At 32.5% G+C, this 9,161-nt stretch overlaps 1 protein-coding gene across 5 annotated transcripts in view; it reads right to left on the reverse strand.

The window, feature by feature from the left end:
• Positions 1 to 8,406, reverse strand: part of LOC106718655 (A disintegrin and metalloproteinase with thrombospondin motifs 16) — a 102,159-nt gene extending 93,753 nt beyond the window's left edge. For all 5 annotated transcript variants that reach the window (XM_045684617.1, XM_045684616.1, XM_045684615.1 and 2 more), the window contains exon 1: positions 8,189 to 8,406. The gene's annotated coding sequence lies outside the window, so the exon portion shown is untranslated. The remainder of the gene's footprint in view (positions 1 to 8,188) is intronic.
• Between the last annotated feature and the right edge of the window lie 755 nt (positions 8,407 to 9,161).

The raw sequence follows: 9,161 nt of genomic DNA on the forward strand, positions 1-9,161 counted from the left end.
TAGGTCAACTTAGTACAAACACTTTGACTATAAAGAAACGGACTAAGCAGAGAGGTGCAGTTCTACTTAATAATTCTGCATTTTTTGCGGCGGGTAAGGTAAAAAAAAATCCCAAACTTACGTAAAGTTAAAACGTTTTTACGACCAATTTTCGAATTTATTCTTTGTTCTCATTTGATAGATGGGAATGTGCGCTTGATGTGTCATGTCTCTTAAAAGTCAAAGTAAAAACAGGATATGCTGAAGGCGATTGCAAATACTGACATTAAATATCATGTATTTCCTTTAATGTAGACAAGGATTTGGCTCAACGAATAGCTGATATGTGTTACTGAATTTGGTATTGTATGGAAAAGAAACTGAACAATTAGAGCCAACTGCTTAATGATTAAGAGTACGGACTGTCGATCTAAAGGTTCGAATCCACTTTATAATCTGACTATCCATACTTATGTATTATCGTCTCAAACTATGAACGTAATAACGCCAGCAAAATTTAACATTTATGAATTGGACAATACATCAAATTGCCAATGATACGTTCAGTACACAATTTAATCTGAATTTAATGTGTTTCAGAGGTTATTGATCTGCGATATAACTACTGTTTTCTGCACTTGTAAGTTTTACATCACGAAATTTCTTAATTTTAAATTCAATGAACATTATTTAATTTGCTTTTATAAATAAGAATATAAAAATTAAGGTTAGTTTTAGTTTCGATGACCTTATATCACACGTCAACTTTAAAATTATTGGTCTATTTATTGTAAATAACAGATCAATAAAAATGTTCACAAATCTAATATAAAATATTTAACCTTACAATATGCATACAGAACTGTGTAATAAAAAAGTCGCCAAGCAAAAAATACCATTCCAAGGCTTCACGAACATAAAATAGGTTTGAACAACTATTTTGCAACTTTGTCTAATGCGAAAAATTCTAGTGCAAAAAGTGCAGTTTACACAACGTTTCAATAACAGAACTAGAAGTTTTGATAATTGATGATTAATTGTTTTCTTCTAAATGTTTTGTAAAACCTAACCAACTAAGAAATCTAAATTGTAATCACAAACTTATTTTGTCGTATTCGAAGTAGTTGTCAACTTGGTGTTAATTTAATGGGAGAATACTATTACAAAAGACTCATAAGACTGACTGAGAGCGCACGAACTTCAAACGAACATCCATCCATTCATCTAAACTTTCGCATTTATAATATTAGGTCCTTACATATGAAATTGGCGTTTTGTATGGGAGGAACAAAAAGTCGAATATTTTTTAATATAATATATTTAATTAATCAAAGTATGAACCATTATTTTCTATGCACTTTTTCCATCTCATAGGTAGTTCATTGATCCCTTTACTAAAAAAACCAGTCGGACGGGAATCAATAAAATCTTTGAAGGCGATTTGGACTGCCCCATCGGAGTTGAATTTTTTCCCTTGCAAGAAGTTATCCAAATTTCGAAAAAAATTGTAATCTGTTGGAGCAAGGTCCGGGGAGTACGGAGGATGTCTTAGACTTTCCAATTGAAGCTCTTCTAATTTAGTAGCCGTCTGTTGCGCAGTGTGTGGTCTAGCGTTGTCGTGAAGCAGCAGTGGCGTGGAGCGATTGACCAGCCTAGGTTGTTTAGCCGCTAGCTTTTCCATCATGGTTTGCAATTGCTGACAATAGACATCAGCCGTAATAGTCTGGCCAGATTTGAGAAAACTGTAATGAACAATACCGGCACTAGTCCACCAAACGCTTACAAGTAACTTTTTTGGGGTTAATTTTCGCTTGGGGCAGGATTTGGCCGGCTGGCCAGGATCCAACCATTGCGCTGAGCGCTTCCGATTATCGTAAAGAACCCATTTTTCATCACAGGTAATGATTCGGTTTAAAATACCTTCATTATTGTGCCGGTTTAGTAATGTAACGCAACAGTCGACGCGCGTTTGCCGGTTTGCTTCAGTCAATTCGTGAGGTACCCACCTTTCAAGCTTTTTAATCTTCCCAATTTGCTTTAAGTGAATTAAAACAGTTTTATCACTAACATCGCAGCCTGCAGCTAACTCGGACGTGGTATGCGATGGATCCGCTTCCACAATAGCCTTCAACTCTTCATTATCAACTTGAGTCTCAGGCCGTCCACGGGGCTTGTTCTGCAGATCGAAATTTCCAGAACGAAAACGTTGGAACCAAAAACGAACTGTGTTTTCTTTTGCAACACGACCGCCATACACATCATTCACCCTTCGAGTCGTTTCCGCAGCACTAGTGCCACGGCGGAACTCGTACTCGTAAATAATGCGATATTTTAAGTTTCCCATTTTGTAAAATGAGTGACGCAAACAGAAAAAAACAGAAGAAAAAAAACAAATGAATGACGGTCATCGAACCACAAATACATGAGTCTATAGCTGTACAAATTTGAATTTGGAATTCCTTACCAAAGAGGAGAAATTCGTGATTAAAGTGGCCAGTACGAAAAACGCCAATTTCATATGTAAGGACCTAATATTAAGTAAGATTTGTCGTCCCTTTAATTATAATTCTCAAAATGGAGATAGCAATTTTTTTTTTTGTTTCGCCAGTGGAAACTGCATACTAACATCAAATTATAACACCCATAGGCAAGTACTGCTTCTTCATCACGACCTATTGCATTTCCTTATCTGATCTCTTTATTGCTAATTTATGTTTCGAAAGATGTTACATTCACCGTACTTCGCTTCCTCGTATGTTCTATTTGCAAGTCATGTAACCATCAAAGGTTACGCCATCTTCAATCATTATAGTTGGTGTACCACAAGGTTCATCATTTAGTCCTATCTTGCTTCCTTATGCATAACTATCATTATAATTGCCTGTGCAGAATTATTGAGAAGTCAATCCATATTTTTGTGATTCAATTGTCAAAATACTTGTTTAAAAAATACAAATATACGTAGACGGAAGATAGATCTATCTGGAGGACGAAGAACTGGTGCGACGACCTTTCGTAAGCGTAATAAGGGAAGGGAGATGATGGCGATTGTCTTTCCTTTCATTTTCTTCACATAGACAACAATCTATTTGGGTGTTTCCAATCGATAAAAAGGACAATTGATACTTTTAATACGAGTTTCACGGACGTAAATTATATTAAAATTATAAAAATTCGTTGATTGGTTTGCGAATATGAAACTTGATTTAATGGCGCTAGATTATGTAAATACACATGATGACCACAAAATTTAATTAGCTTTTTAAATAGAAGAAACAAGTTTTTTTTTAACTTCCTTAAAGTAAACCTTATCGAGAATGTTTTGTTACGAATTTGAGTGCGTCATTAACTATTGACCGATGACAAACATTTTACTACAAATATTGGTAATGAGTAACTTCAGATTAGTTTTAAACATTAACCGTTGGTTTCCAAGACTAAAATCTCTATATAAAATATATCATCATCCCTGTCATTATCTTTGACGAAACAGAGATAACAATTTAAACTTAGTATCTAACTCATTGCTAACTAGCTGTCACCCATGATCTAACTATTCATCCATTCCATCAGTAAGTCTACTACTTTCGCTTTTATATTATTATTAGCTGTCGCCCGCGACTCCGTCTGCGCGGAAAATAAAAAGAACTTAGTAGCCAATGTGTTATTCCAGACTATGTTCTACATCGATACCAAATTTCACAGAGATGCATGGAGCCGTTCTGGAGATACCTTCAAACAAACATCCATCCATCCATACATCCATCTAAACATTCGCATTTATAACATTAATAAAATTAGTCAGATAGAAATATATTCTTGTGTGTATACATTATTTATATGAATGTGTACGCTTATAAACTGAATCCATTTCAACAGTGACTTCCTATACAATGTAATAATCCAACGGTTACGCTATTGATCATTGTATTTTCTTTTTTAATTAAATATTACGAAGTGATTGTCGCTTTCAGGGAAATTACCATTAACACTGATTAGAGTGATTTTCGACTACATGTTACTTTTATTTATACATATTGTTGTCTCTGCTTTGTCAAAGAGCATGAAAGAGATACAAGGCAGTGGAATTATAGATACAACACCATTCGAAGTAAACCAATGGATATTGTAAAGGCGATTACACACTTGAGAAAAGATCAGAGGTCTGAATCTGGGTGAGGGTGTAATTTATGGACAAAAGCATCAAACTTAACTGTCTACTATGAAATAATTTGACAAAGAATTTCTGTTTAAGATGGTGAATGAATTTAAATAGAGGCCAAAATCTCTGTTTAAAACATATATCCTCATCACAGTCATCTTTGAGAAAACAGATAACAATATGTTTTAAATGGGAATTATGATCTTAGAAACCTACGGTAAGTTGTGTAAACACCAAAATAACATTACCTTTTTGTTTTCAGTTCACCGTTTCCACAGGTTAGATATAAAATCGTAGCTTAACGTGTGATATTACTTTTATATCTTGAATAGACAGTGTCTTTAAGTCAAACAGCGTGGTTGGCAAACTGTCGTTTCGCAGCAACCAAACCCGTTCCAGTGCTAATATTTAGTTTTTAATTAACATCCTCGCACCATGGCCGAGTATGGTCAACGCAAACTAATGAATCTATGGCGAGATTCATTTTATTACTTAGTATACGAGTAGTACACTACTATATCTCTAGTATATCATTACATAATTATACAAAAATCATTTTTCTTGAAACACGAATTGTTCCAAAGCCGGTAAACCGACGGAACGTATCAGATATTATGTAATCTGAAGCAAAAGCTAGGTGACTTACATTGTTTAAATACAAAATTAAACATCAAAGAAAAATTGCTCGCAAAGCGGACATAAATACTACCAAAAAATTCTGAAATATCTTCTACTTGATAGATTAATGATGGTAAATTTTCATAACAAATATATTGCATTTAAAAATCACAACTATCAATACAATAGGTAGTTTTTAAACAATAAACAAAGGCTATTTTTATTAGAAAAAGAGGAAGAATTTTGTGTGCAAAACACACCTTTTGTTTAGGAAAATTAAAATGCCTAGTATGAAAATAAGTTTGCGGTTTAGTATTATCAAACAAATTTACTTGAATGAAAGGAATGAAATCAATTAAATAATTAAATAAATATAAATGATATATTGATTGATACTTAACACAATGTCCCAATAAAAAAATAATAAAATCACTCACGCACTAGGCTTTACTCAAGATGCATTTCAGTCATAACCTTTTGGTCACTAACGGTCGAACCCAATAATCAATTTCGTTCCATTTTGGTTTTATAACGTATACTAGTTTTTACCCGCGACTCCGTCTGCGCGGAATAAAAAAAATGCACACAAGATAAAAAAGTTCCTATGTCCGTCTCCTAGTTCTAAGCTACCTCCCAGTCCATTTTCAGCTAAATCAGTTCGACCGATCTTGAGTTATAAATAGTGTAACTAACTCGACTTTCTTTTATATATAGAGAAGACAAGATTAGTATAAGTATACTATATATATATTAGTAACATGTAAATACAACAATTTTCAGATCAATCTTTAGAACCGATTATTGGGTTCCGTCGTAAATGTTTAACTTTTGTTAACTCTGCATTAAAAGATATTAAATCTCTTTATATTATCAATATTAGATAATCAATCATTTTTATTATTAAACAAAACGAATACATTAACAATCTTATGTACGTGATTATTCATAAAACAAGAACACGAATATTATGTTTTAAGATAAGATTCCATTTTCACTATGAATATGATAACATACGTAATTATCTTGTAGATATAAAGATAACATATGTACAATATACATAAGAATCATTTATTAATGTGTAGGAGAGTTAATAACAAATATATTAATCTTATATAACATGTTAGCTACTAAATATGTACACGTAAGATGATTATGTTCTTGTGTACGGTGAGTTTCCACTGCCACACACAAAAAAAAGGTATCAAAATACATAAATTATGACGAAAGTTAGAACCAGAAATTTAAGAAATTAACACTAGTAGACGCCAGTAACAATCTACATCTGTTACAAGAATTAGTCGGCTCGTCCGGTGAAATATCAAGACCACATAGAAGACAGGCGTAAAATGGAAGCAATAGTAGTATAGCCTATATAAAACAGTGAATTGACTGACTGACTCAATCATCAACACACAGCCAAAATTAATCGGTTTAGAGACTTGAAATTTTGTATCGAGGTTTCTATTACTAGGTAGGTGACCACTAATAAAGGATTTTACTAAATTCCCCTCCTAAAGGTTTGTTTGTTTGAAGCAATTTCCTTCGCATCTATATTCACATTAAAAAATGCTAAATAAATTTTCGTACGGCTTTCATTTTTCTTAAAAAAACAAACATATATTGTGAAACAATTGCACTTATACCAGATATCGAAACAAAAACCAAATTTAGCAACAATAACCTAAAAAAAAAACTTTATAGTACTATTGCATTATAATGTAACAATTAATAAAGGTGCGGCATACATCAAGATAATAATTAATGACTTTCTACATATAGGTACAAAGTAATTAACTTTGTGACCGAAAACAATAATATTGGTGAGATTACAAATCATTACAATCTGTACGCAATACGTATTGTGTAATGACATTTGTGGCTTTTGAACGCAATTTGAATTATTATTTTGACAATCAATTGCATTTGAAAAATGAATGAACCTGTAATCTATATGAAAGTTCACTAGCGTTCTCCATTTATACCATTTTCTATGGCCATATAGGTTTTACATATTTTCAGACAGAAGCAAGCGAAGAAATAAAATTCTTGAACTAATCACTTAAATATTGACGGATGAAATCGCAAGCTGAAAATGACTAATCATTTAGTGTATTTTTGTTTATAAAAAAAATAGATAAATTATTGGCTTTAAAAAACTAAGCTAAAATATTAAACAAACTTTATTTGCAAAATCTCGCCTAGTAACATTAGTTCACATCAAAGAGTCACTCATCTCAGAGGTTCAGTGCCATTTTTCGTCACACATGACATCTTGCGTCACACTCGGGTCAAAATGAAAGCAATAAATAACAAGATAATGCGATTTGAAAATACTTAATAACCGTTGAAATTTGTCAACGTTTTGACAGTGACCAAATGTTTCTAAAGTTCAGGATTGATCCCAAATACTATTTTGCATATTTTTTTAATGATTCCTATTATCTTTGTTTGCACAAGTATGAAAAAGATCATGGTTGGAACTTTATTATTACGTATCTACAGTTCTGCTAAAGCATCTCAATGAAATTTGTTTTAGATGTGGAAAACATTCGGGAAGAACAAAGAAGAACTAATTTAGTTTTTTTTTCCGCACAGACAGTCGCTGGCTATAAAATCTATGAAACATAAATTAAAAGAAGTCTTGTCTGTTTTTTCACAATAAGTTTTCACATTTTTGATATGTAATTCCAAGGTATTAAATTAAAAGTAAAGTTTAAGTGAATACTTATATTTATCGCTCTTGAAAATTTCAACACTTAATAAAACAGTCTCTCAAAAGGAACAAGAGAGACACCGAGTCGATTTCATAAGTATTCCGTTTTATCGGATTCGATACGGAATACCGATATTTGTCTTACAACAAATTGCCAAACTCGTTTTATTACAATCATATCTTAGTCAATTTTATAAAAGAAAATACTCAAGATACGGCCCCTATTTTACAATAAATTGATAAATTATAAACAATTCCAAACATATTATGTTGGTGTATTTTCAGATTTAAAATTAAATTTTATATACGAAATTTCCTTAACATAATCATATAATGCATATTAATCTGGTTATTTTAATGACCGGTTTAAAGACATTTTTAAAGAACACAAATAATATGATGTAACACGAAAAAGTCAAACATAGCAAAATCCGCTTGACAGCCGTCTTCAAATATTGAATCGAGACTATTTGTTCAGGGTTAACCTTCGAAAGAAAATTGGCAGCCTTTCGAGCCACCTTATAGTTCAAAGGTTGTCATACAGGTTTATCGAGTGCGCGAATCGACATTCAATATGCGACAACAATTTTTTACATCAAATATTCTAACTCATTATCGCCTCTCGCAGATTTCATCTGTGGTCCTTTCGTAATACAACTTTCAGTTTCAAAACGTTTGCGCTCAAATTGCATAAAGCTATTACACAACTGACTTACGTGCAGGGTTCAGTGGGGTGGGCCGGGAGCACTGACGTACAAGTAGGCACTTCTTAAACACTTAGAAAACGCCATGCACTTTATCCATCACGTTATAAACAAGGTCACAAAAGTCTAGAGCTCTGGAATCGAAGGTTCCCGCGGCACTCGCGACACAATTTTTCCGTGAGTGGAAAACTGTTGCCGCGCGACACGGGCTGCGCTAGCGAAGGCAAGCGGCCGACTGACTCGCGCCCGTTCTCCCCCACGCAATAAAACCTTCGCTTTTCAAGAGTGGGGCGGGCATTGGCGATTTTTTCAAAAATAAAAATATATTTTGCTTTAATTATTTTGATGTAAAAAATGTTTTATAACTATTTTCTTTGCGTTAGATTTAAAATATCTTAATATAAGTATCAAGAAAATTATGTTTATGTCATAGCGACTTACATTACTATGTTTTCACTTCTCTGTGTCATGCGTGTTCTAATATAAACCATGAATATAATATATAAACTTAACTTCTTATTACTATGTACATTTTTGATAAAACTGAAAATTTCTACACAAGCACATTCACAAGCTTAATTTTTCCGCATTATAAATATTGTTAAATTTTTATCGTAACAATTTCTAACAAATATAAAGTATTGTTTTCTTGTTTCACGAGCAAACTTTTAATGTAGTATTGATTGTAGGTGACCGTACAAATTATATAAGATTTATACAAATAATAACTACGGCGCTCCATTTGATGTGAACTTTTTATAATTTTACAAAAGAAGCAATTTAAAGGAATTTCCCTATTTAACAAAAGACAACGTCTATATTGGTAACTAGAGAAACGAATCGTAAAGTCAAACCTACATTATGAATGTATTGAAGCGAAACATGTTGTTATTTTTTTATCAGGTAACTCAATATGACGAAAATTAAAAAAAAAACTACTGTTCACTGCAAAAAAAAGTATCTATTGTGAATGAATTTTAAATCG

This window comes from Papilio machaon, chromosome 26 (assembly GCF_912999745.1).
Source record: "Papilio machaon chromosome 26, ilPapMach1.1, whole genome shotgun sequence".
Taxonomy (NCBI): Eukaryota; Metazoa; Arthropoda; class Insecta; order Lepidoptera; family Papilionidae; genus Papilio; species Papilio machaon.